Source organism: Diachasma alloeum, unplaced genomic scaffold (assembly GCF_001412515.2).
Source record: "Diachasma alloeum isolate Michigan unplaced genomic scaffold, Dall2.0 Dall_scaffold_00185, whole genome shotgun sequence".
Classification (NCBI taxonomy): Eukaryota; Metazoa; Arthropoda; class Insecta; order Hymenoptera; family Braconidae; genus Diachasma; species Diachasma alloeum.
In genome coordinates this window covers 1,029,911-1,041,906 of record NW_021680351.1, presented here as the reverse complement: position 1 = coordinate 1,041,906, position 11,996 = coordinate 1,029,911, and the positions used below count along the sequence as shown (strand labels likewise).

General features: G+C 36.9%; 1 protein-coding gene across 1 annotated transcript in view; it reads right to left on the bottom strand.

Moving 5' to 3' along the window:
* The window catches only part of LOC107048157 (zinc finger CCCH domain-containing protein 13), a 129,138-nt gene extending 117,358 nt beyond the window's left edge, over positions 1–11,780 (bottom strand). Inside the window, exon 1 of the mRNA XM_015271202.1 lies at positions 11,343–11,780. The gene's annotated coding sequence lies outside the window, so the exon portion shown is untranslated. The remainder of the gene's footprint in view (positions 1–11,342) is intronic.
* Positions 11,781–11,996: the final 216 nt, after the last annotated feature.

Sequence of the window (11,996 nt, the reverse complement as noted above, 5' to 3'; positions counted from 1 at the left end):
AGAAAAACGTTTGTATCATTTTTCTGAATAATCTACGACTGTTTTTGAAGCTCTCAATGGTTTGTACTTGGTCTCATTATCATGTACAGTAAATTGTTCCGTTTGTACTGCGATGGGAGTGGAAGTACGGAAGATGAGACGTACCCACATCAAAACTTCACGAACTACATATGGAATCCATTACGATGATTTTACGGTTGATAAAAATGGAATCAGGTGATTTGATTAGAATAATAATAATAATAATAATAATAATAATAATAATAATAATGAATAATTTGGTACAAACGAGTACTAATGATTTAGAAGCTATCTGTATGTTTTCCTGACGTCCTTCATACATTTAAGATTTTAGTTTGCTCATGAAAATTTTTTCCGTACCTTCATTTCCGACGCTGCACGATTTTTTCCGCACCCCTTACGTCTAGGGATGCGGGGTACAAACGAAAATGAATGTGGTACGTTCAGGTACTCACTGAGTACAATCGATACTATAAGAAAAAAAATCGATTTATTAAACTTCGACTCCAAGTTCACAGAGCTGATATTGGAGGGGAATTCGCTTATTCCATCAAAATTGACTTATTGTGGTGGATGAATAATTGATCTGCGGAACCAATGCATTTACCCGAGAGACATATAAATGTTTAACGAGAACAATTACAACAACGAGAATTATTATCTTTTGATGGAAACTCTCATTTTTGTCCGCAAGTAAATTGATTCAACACGACGAAAGAACAAATTTTGTCTCTCAGTATTCAATCTGACAGTAATTCAGATTAAATTAATAACTACAGTAGAGCCGTTGTATAAGATACCTTAGGGACAGTAGGAGAGTGGAATTCCGGGAACCGCTGTGCCCCCACTACGCGCACCCACAGAGAGGAGAAAAATAGGGATCAGCTGGTTTCAAATAAGATACCTCCCTCTTTGCACCCGAATTCAATGAAATTTTCATTTTTACTGAATGAATATCGTTAACTAATCAATTTATATGTGTTTAATGTTTTGAATTAGTATCGGCCGCGTTCCCTTTTCTCTCTAAACATAATCCCGCGTGATAGAATGTCACCTGATGTTGGGGGAATGTTGGTGGACTCGTGAATAATCACAGACGAAAAATTACGATTTTTCGATGGGAAAAGTGAAAAAAAAAATCGATGTATATTTCCATTACTTGAAAAAAGTGGTGTGACCCCCCCCCCCTTAAGGTCATTAGACCCTCATGATCACTTCGTTCGTCCCTCCCGTTTGACCCTTAACCCCGTTTGATCCTTATAACTACTCTCTTCCCGTTGAAAAATGACCGGGGCCATAGGTATCTTATAAGAAGTCCACGGAACATAAACACTCGGGAGGCGATAAAAGTGCCGAGAGCGCGGGTAGGCCTCGAGCGCTCGGAGCGCGAGGTATCTTATAGAGAGGTATCTCATACGAAGCCTCTACTGTACTTGATTCTGGCATAAAATACACTCACTTCAAGTCCACGTTTTTTTCCGTGCACCTCAATTTTCTGACGAATCCTCCACCATTTACCCAGATGAAATAATAAAACACACAACAATGTGAGCCCCAGCTAATTGGCCATGGTGTTATTGAAAAAAAATTGCGCCTATACGCACGACATAAAAACCTAACAACTTCTCGGAAGAGTAGTGTGGCTCTTTCCGCATTCTTTTCAGGCGTGCACGCGTCTTCCTTTGACGCCCCAATGCGTTCATAAATCCCTCATGGACAATTTTTATGCGCCAGAGGATATGGTTGGTAGTGCTTCAGCTGGATTGGGAGGGAGGGGAAACTTGTTGATGGCTAGAGGGCCGGGGAGGGGGAGGGGGTCACTCCGCACGAGACCACGTCAAGGTGGTTTCGTCAAGTGCGCGTGTACTGCGTTCATTATGTACAGAGTCACGGCGTCAATCTGGCCAATTGAAGACATGCAAAGTAGAGTTATTATGGTGACGCCAACATAATGATTATTCGATGGTGAGGAATACATTATTTTGACACGATCAATTGGCTTTTCAGGAATTTATCAAATGAAAATTCAGCTCTGATACCGTTCTTCTTCGTAAATCAATTTTTTTATTGATAAATAAATGAGTTGAAATTGAAATTAAATAAACAAGTGGAAAATTGCTTTTGCATCAATACAGTAGAGTTTTTTGATAATAAATAAAGTACATGATCTGCTTCTATTGGATATACTTCATCGTTAAAATTAATTGGGTAATATTTTTAGTGTAACTAGATATTTGATGAAATTTCGATTAGGAAATTATATATGTCTGTACCATCCGTTTAGTCGATGAAAGTCAAGTCGAAGTAGGTCGTTTTAATGATAATTGAAGCAATTTTAACCTTCATGTTTTTTTAATTCTAATAATCAGGGAAAGTAAATTTTCTAAAAGGTGGAAAATGAACAAACTTGTGAATGCTACGATAATAATTTCCGAAATTCTTTCATAAATCGATTGAGAAATGCTTTCATTCGCAAGCAAAAAATGAATTAAAATGAATAATAAAATGATAAAATAATAATAATAAAATGAATAATAATATCTGAATGAAAAACAATTAGTAATGAAATGAATTAGTTTTATCAATAAATAAATGAATTGGATAAATAATCAATTGATCACTTCGTACCAAATAATTATTGATAAGAAATCATTTCAACGCTTGTGACTGTAAAATGACGAATTCAACTCGCAAAATTGACTTTTTATGAAATTGAAGAACAAATTGAAACTGAAAAATTGACATGTTTCAACTCCATTGAACGAATCATCAAGCTCCAGTCAGCCTCCACCGACAAAGGTACCCTACACTCCCCCTAAACCCACACACTCATCTCGCCGCGAGTTCATACCCAAAACAAGTAGCTTACAACTGTCCAACCGAAACGTCTCGATGTCACAAGACACCCGAGAAGGATGCCAGTGTCTCGCTTTACCCGATCCATATCGCCTCACAGTCACGAGGAATCTCGCCGAATATTACGAAATGCAAATTGAAAACCCACGAGTTATCATTCCCCTCAATCTAAACTCAATCGTATCGATTCCGCAGAATCAATTTATTTATCTCTTCATTTTTTTTTTCGCATTTGAAGGATTCTGCATCAGTTGATCGCATCACTTTCTAAACCGTCGTGAACCTAATTATGCATTCATTTCTCGAACGAATAATAAATAATTGTAAGTAAACGATGGGGGAAGAGAAAATGAGCAATGGATGACTGAATAAATAACAATTATTAGTCTGTTAATTAATTGATTGGATCACTTAATGAATTATTTTGTTCGTTCAATTTCGAGTTCCCGTTTAATTTCATAAAACTCAAGTGAAAAATAACTTGATTCAATTATATTTTATACTCAATTGGGGAATGGGTATTTCAATTCGAAGATGATTCTTTTGCATCAGGCCGGGTTGCAGCAAGCCCTCTTAAGTGTAATATAAGGGTCAAAAAGTGGAGGTTAAAAAATGAGGGTCAGAATATTAGGGTCAAAACATCAGGGTCAGAATATAAAAGTAAAAAAAGTGGGTATCAGCCAAAGAGGGTCTAAATATAAATCATATATTATGCTTGATCACCGTTTTTAACCCTTATATGACCCTCATTGCCTGACACCCACTTTTTTTACTTTTACATTCTGACCCTCTTTTTTTTAACCCTAAAATTCTGATCCTCATTCCTCCACCTTTACATTCAGGCCCTCGGTTTTTACTCTAATATTCAGACCCTCATTTTTTAACCTCCACTTTTTGACCCTTATATTCTCACACTCAGTGTCTGACCCTTATGTTACACTTGAGAGCGCTTGGTGCAACTCGGGTAGATACGAAATAATCATCCTCGAATTGAAACACCAGGTTTACACACATACTTGATTTTGGTATAAAACATAGGGGAGGGTGTTGTAAAATGGACTCTTTAGACTTGTTTAAAATTATTCATAACTCAGAAACAAATTGATCAATTTAGCTCAATTTAGGCTCGTCACAAAGGGAAAGAATTGTTCTGTGTATTGAAAAAAAAAAGTAATTTAATTTTATCAACATTTCAACCCGTCATTAACATTTTTAAAAAAGTCAGAAGTGTCCGTATACCCTAACCTCTCCTACTCAACGCAGGTATATTTTTTCCGTGCTCCTCCAATGACTCATTCATTTCAATAACATTTAACTACCCATAAAGGCCATTCCCCCATTTGATGTTTCCCGCCAACGAAAGTGGAAAAACACAATGAAAAAATCCAATTCTCCCATGAGCGCAGTGAAATCCAAGAAATCCCCGGATACTAATCGTGGCTTTTTAATTGGCGCCAGAAAAGGCCACTAAAACGTTTTTAAATAAAAAAAAGCCCAACAGTGGTGGCGTCTATCTTACGGTTATCCCATTGGCATATCCTTACAAATCACCCACGCACGTGTGTGGCCTACGCTGCTCCTAGAAAGCGTAGGACGTTATAACCTCTCAATATGATTCGAGTCATTAATTACAAAAAAAAAAGTCTGGCGGATTAAAAACGCTGTCGGTGGATTAAAAAATTGGACGATTCTAAACGAAATTACTGAGTGGAGAGAAAAATGGATATATGCCGCTCGGTAACGGATGGCTGTTGCAAGAATCGGCGAAAGTCTTCATTGAAGTGATCATTTAGCACAATAAACTCTCACAAGGACGAGGTCTCGTTGCGCAATACTCCCTGCTGATTTTTGTTAAATGTAATTTTAATTGTTCAATGGGAGAACCATCATCGATCTTGTTGGGATAACATCGAAAACATTTCGGTGTCTTTGAGGTTAAGAAGACGATCTTAAGGGAAGACTACTACGAGTTTTAAAAGTCCTGGGCGATTGGAGTGAGATTTCTCACGCATTGATATCTAAAACCGAATAATTAGTGCAAAAACAATTTTTTGTTGTTCGTTTGTGCCGCAGACGCCTAAAATGTTGAAAATAGTCTAGGGCCTCTAATTTTTGAACTAGGTACAGGTTTTTTTTTAATTAAAAAAAACGCGTGTGATAACAATTACGAGTTAGTTTTTTGAAGTTAGTTTTTTGTTGATATCAAAATATCACGAATAATACCAAGAGCACAATTTTGAAAATCACTCAACCAAATCAACGGTGATAGTTTCACTCTAGAAAATACGACCTGAGCGCCACTTCCTCGATCGAACAGACGCGGGGGGCCATGCCCCGCACACCCCCCTCTCAGTTTGTCGAGCGAAGCGAGCAGGGAGCGCAGCTCCCTTAGCCCTCAATAAAATGATGGAATAAATTTTTTTCAGACAATCAAATACTCTAAAAAAAAACCTTTCTGATGATGAATAAGAAATAGGAGAAAATATATAGACGCAATTAAGAACGACTCTTGGTTAAGCCAGCAAGGAGTATTGATTATTAAAGTGCAATTCGTCGCTGAATAATTTAGATATTCTAATTAATGGGTATCGGCCATAGTACGAGTCTTGGCAGATAACTTAGTAATAAACTTGTATGAACTTGTAAATCATATTTATCGTGAGAGGAATGATACTAGCCGCACACAGCTTTCTCAATGAATGAAATAAAATAGAATCATAATAGCCATAATAATAATAATAATAAATATCAAAAATAATAAAATGAATAAATATTCATTTATTCATTTATAAATAAATAAACCCAAAAAATAAATAAATGATAAATAAATAAATATTTACTTATTTATTTTTTTTATATTTATATAATAAATATCAAGAATAATTTATATGATAAGAATAGATATCTGGAGAACTATTAAAATTACAAAACATCAATATAAAAAATAATACGGAAAACTCAATTCAGAATATCATTAGTCGAAATTGACGTTGACAATTTCAAAATATCGAATAGTAAAATTCTAACCACATTAACTAATAGCCCTCGCCTGACCCGTGACCTGAGCGACACTTCCTCGGCCGACGTAACGTGACAGAGCCCCCCTTGCCCCCTCTAGGAATGTGTCTTCAAAATGAAAGGAAATGTGTCTCCATTCTCCACACGATTTGCGCAACATGCATTACCCCTAACAACTCATAATCCGCTGAATAATTGAATGACAAATGACTGAAAGCCCATACCCCCAAACACAATTCCATCAATTTTCTATTCATTTGTTATATCTACACCGGGTACATCATAACGAATGATTAATCCACGGAGTGAATAATATTCCCCCGTGTAAACCCGATTTACAAAACGTGTTACGAACGCGTTGGAAGAAAGTAAAAGCGCAAATGGCCTCGTCATGCCGGGAGAGGCATCTTGCATTGCCATCAAAATGTCAATTGAATGTTTAAAAATGAAATGTTAAAAAAATGTTTATATAATATTGGAATACTCACGGTGGTGGAGAGACTGATAGTCAGTGAAGGCTCCAGATGTGATGCACCACTTGCACTTTCATGTTTCGAACATTAGCACAATAACCAATGAATTAATTAATTAATTAATTCAGTCACTCCGATTAAATGAACTTCAACTATTCGAAATGAGAGGTCTCCAGCAGAATTGTTCCAGCGCTTCGCGAGTCAAGTACTCTCCTTTGATTGAATTCCGAGCGGGAATTTTCGATTATTTATTTTTCTCCGGTATTTGTCCTTCACAAAACGTTAGACCGACAGAAGATATCCTCGCAGGATGGCTCGAGTCTATGGTCTCGGAAGAACTGACAAGCGGACTCCGTTCACTTGGGCAAGGTACACCCTACTACTACCAATGCATATAATCCTTACTTCAAACCAGCCCCCCAGTAACACTGCTATAACGAAAGCAAACTGAAGTTACGGAGAGATCTCTCTCCGCTGCATCTCCAGACACAGATCCACTAGAACTCATCTCGACTCTTCTGTCTGTGTTTGTATTAGCCATAAAGTATTAGCCATAAAGTTGGGCATCAAGGGTCCTCGGACCAACAGCGGACGAACCGATTATGTCTAAATCTGCTCTTTTTTTTTGCAAAGAAATTTGACTTTAAGAAATAGGCCATCAAACTGGGGGGCCAACTTGCTTAAATGAGCTCGATGAATGGAAAAAACTAATGTTCGATATATCAACTCCACTACTGCACAGAAAAAAATTAGAGAATTGTGATTTTTTTCGAGAAAATCGAAATTGAGGCCGGAAGCGCAAAAGCGAACGATCGCACGGAGAGAAATGTCCAGTAAAAATTACGGAACTCACAGTCGATTACGGAATCGACTCGGAGAATTTAAGTGACGGTATCGTAATTTTTCACAGGCGATTCCGGTAAAAATTACGGAAGGCTCTGCAAAAATTCCGTGATTTTAGATAAAAAATACGTGACAGTTCCCGTAAAATTTCCTACAACCACATTTCGCTCCGGAATTACGAAAAAGATTTTTATTGGATATTTCTACTGAATAATGAATATTATGAATATTTCTATTGAAATTGAAAATGAATTATGAATATTTCTATTGAAATATTCAAAAAAATAATAGAATTATTAAAAAATTACGAAATATTTGTAATTTTTATAGAATATTTCTCTCCGTGCGGAAAATTGATCAAAAATAGTGGAAGGGCATAGGAAAATCTGCTTTCCGCCTGCCCCTTTTCAGCGGCAAACAAAAAAAAATCTGCTCCTTCATTATCGTGGAAATTGCAAGGATTTCGTTTCCAAGCAGTCAAAAATGAAAAAAGTCAACGATTGCAATTATTCAAGATAGTAGCAGTGTTTTCAGGACGAACAAACGATACCTTAAGAGGAACAAATAAAACAAAGACATTTCATATTTAAGAGGGGCTTCAGGCCCCCAATTAAACATAATCACAATCGAATTATAATCATGATTAAAATCTCATTGAATGAGCATAGGAATTAGAACATAACCAAATTAATCATTCCAATATGAAAATTTAACAGCTGATAAATTGCGTACGAGAATGATTACAAATAATGAATTGAAAAAAGCAATATCGAATGCCGAGGCGGCAATAGTATGAATAAAAAACTGACAATCCCCCCAATAATTCCCTCAACCTCATCAATCTCGACACGACGACTCTGAGATGACAATCTCCAAGATTCCTCTCGACATTTCACACCGGAATCGACGGATCTCCATTCTCAACTCTTCTCCACCAACCTCCAACCCCTTTATCTACCCGCCATGAATCAAAAACTATTTGCTAGTGTGTGGATCGGTCATCAGTTTGTGCAAATGGTCTTTCGCGTATACCCCACACTCTCCTCTATTTGTGTTGTTCACTGCACTTGTGCCGTTCTCCTTTTTCCAAAGGTCGTAAATACCGGTGCTGCGAGGCGATACAGTACCCGCTTCCTATCTAACATTCATACATTTACCTGGAGCAGTTAAAATACTTACGTATTTATTAATACCGAGATAGTTCGAAGAAACTGGTGGTTAATTACGCGTTTGTATCATTATTTTAATTTATCGGATATTAACGATATCTAATGAATTCTAGGAAAATTCAAACTATTCGAAATATCTTCATTGAAAAAAAAACGTTTCCTTCTATTACATGGAGGAAGAGGTGCGGGAAAAATAATACGGAGAAAGTAAGATTATTCTAGAAAAAATTTTATGTAAATTCAGAATTCCTCAAAATAAAGCACCTAAAAATTCGGTGCATTTTGTCGTTGATTCCGGGGGAAATTGTTGCTCCAGAATTGTTCCCATTCTTCATATCCTCGTAAGTGTCAAAGAATAATTTTTATTGAGAAAAGATTGCTTGGCTCCGATTTCACTGGACAATTGAATAAATTCCATGAACTACTCATTTCTGATTTAAATAATCTCGACCGGAATTCTCGCTCAAATAATATTTGCAATTTGAATAACGAAAAACCTTCTATTTGGTTTTAAAAAAATTGAATAATTAGGGAGCCATTAAAGCTGATGGAATAAGATGATAAAATAATTGCAAATAATTTCGCATTCAGCCCTGGCGAGAGAGAGAGCTGTCAGCCCACGCTTACTGTCAAGCCCAAGATTGAACCTGAGAAGCAACTTTTTGGATTGACGGAACATTCATTTAAACCATCAATGGAATCGAGATAAAAAATATATAAAACTCGTCTGCGAATGAAAGCGTCGAAACAAAAAGAGGATGAGTGGAAAAAAAACGGTGAGGAATTCCCGGGGGCATCACTGATATATCTACGAGCCACTTTTGTTTCTGGTTGATTGAAGTGAAAAAAAGTGGACGAATGAATTGAAATGAGTAAACGTAAATTTAAATGAGTGAATTAATCCAGTGGATTAAACTTTCACAGACGATTGGCGCACCATTGCCAAGTATTTTCACGAAGAGTGCCATTCCTCACCGTGAATAATCGTGGAGTAAAATGTCAGTGGTGGATGGAATTTGATGGGACGTCAAATACCATCCGACAAAGGAAAATAGGTGGATCGTTATATCGGGTTAGAGCATTATCGATTGATGGTGGAGATTAGTTTAGGTACTTTGACATTTTTTCAATTATTTTGAATTGTGGGAAGAATTTCGAAGACTGATGTCTCAACATCTGACACTTTTGTGATTTCAAGTGGGATTTAATGTCTCAAGTTAAGGTGTTTCGTGTGAAATGTCAAAATAATTAAAACAACTGGGAAATCGGCTTTCGCCACAATATAGTCAATATATTTTCGGTAGTAAATTGGCAATTTGCTACCAAAAATTCGAATTTAATTGTCACTCGATCCAGATGGCATTGGGAAGATTATTTTAAATCACAATTGAATTCATTCAAACAATTATTTTTTCAGTTATCGTCGAAAAACGATCGGTACATACATCACCCCATGACTTCCTATTCTGACGTCATTGAGACGTCCGACAGCGCTCCGTGAGACTAGTCCTTTTTCTAAAGGCACGAACGTCGTGACTTCGACTCTCAACAGTTATTTCCCACAAATATTGGATCGAATATCACCAATATCCCACGTTAAAATTATGAAATCAATACCGCAATTGCTCTACCCAATCACTAAAACTAAACACTAGAATAATCAATTAACTGAGACTCACTAGTTCAATTCGATTTGCCACTTCGTTGATGCGTAAATCGTATGAATTATCTGATTCGCCTATTCTCACGTCATAGAAGCGCAACAGCGCGCCGTCAGACTAGCCCTCGTGCCAAAGGGCCACAAACGCCACGACTTAATTTCTCGAGAGTCATGTCACACAAATATCGAATCAAACATCCCAAATATCTCGAAAGTGTCATACTCTTGACTGAGTCATCATGTCATTCGTCTACTCTCACGTCATTGAGGCGCGCAACAGCGCTCCGTCAGCCTAGTCACTTTTCCAAACACACGAACGTCATGACTTCCTCTCTCGAAAGTTAATCCACAAATATTGAATCGAATAACGCAAATATCTCGGAAGTCAGCCTCCTGACTGAGTATTCCATTTCATTCCCCTATCCTCACGTCTCCAAAAAGTGGCGACAGTTAAAAAAGAATGCCAGTTTTATCTGGGACTCTTTTGCCCTGAGGGTCTGCCTTAAATTACATTTTTGGCGTCAATGCAAATTCATCTCCCCTCAAACAGACCTTTTAAAATAATTACCCCAACAAAACAACCCAAAATAATTACTTCCGACACATCCGTTAATTTTTCAAAATAAAACCGTCGCGTGCAATGCGTTAATCGTTTATACCCCTTCCCCCGTTGATACCCCGGAGGTCGTAAACCAGATTTCATTTAAAGTCACCCCGAGACGAAACGCGGGAGAGCGCAGAGGCCTTTGCCTTCCTTTTGGTGTCGAGAGTGGCAACGCAAAGGCGTGAAATAAAATAACAATAAAAATAATATAAAAAAAAACAAACGAGAGATGGCAGATAAACTGAAATAAAAGAAATTAAGAGTTGCCAAGTAAAACGAACGTTTAATGGAATTCTGGTTGATGATTTAACGCGTCGAAGATTCGCGTTAAATGTTTTTAGTATTATTGCCGGTAAATTAAAAGCGCATTTCATCAAAGAAGTACCGAGATGAGTTGAAAGTCGAGCCAGTTAAACGTAGTGAACGAAAGTGATTTTTGTTGCCGATTAAAATTATTTCTCAATGAAGGAAAAAAAAATTAATACAATAAAAACGTGAGAAAAATTAATTTCATGTTGAGAATTAATCCAATTATTTTTTTTTCCTGTTACGCAGAATGATTGATAGGTCCGGAGAAAGCCATTTTTCACAATCATTTTGTGTCAATCGAGGTGTTGGATCATCGGTTATAAAAAAGTCATGACATTCTGTACGTAATATTGAAAGTAATAAACGACTGAAATGACACTCGTACTCACCGGTGTGACATGCCGTGTGACAGGTTATGGGTTTAGCCGGTGCTCCTGTGTCCTCTGGCGATGGCCATTGCGACACATTTTCACTCTCACGCGTCACGGATGGATTTATTCACTTTAGTAAATGACTCTCCTGCACTTTATCACAAACACAACACCACAAAGAAAGAGTTTATTGACTTTAAGGAGTTCGTAATGTGGAACTGGTACTTCTTCGTGAATGTAAACAAAAGATGATGTCATGGTGGTTCATTTGGGGTTGGTCAATGTTACGATGAATGTCCACTCTGAAAATCGATGCTTTTCACTGCACATGTTCTCTTGTTTACGATTTTTTAAAATCACGAAAACGAAAAATCAAAATGCGTTCACAAAAAATATATCTGGGCAATTTTGGTAATGAAAATGTTAATTTCCTGGAAGAATTGACAAAGAAGCCAACATTCCACTGACGCCATCTTGGATTTTTCATACGCATGCGCAGTCTCAAGAATTTTTCACCTCGAATTTCCAAAAATCCGAGACACCAGTATCGATGTTGTTAATCGATTTTCGTGGAACAAACATCGATTATTTAAAAAATCTGTCTTTTCCTCATTACGCAGGAATTATTTTTCCATTTTAAAAATTTTGAAAAAAATAAATAAAAGTTAAAAA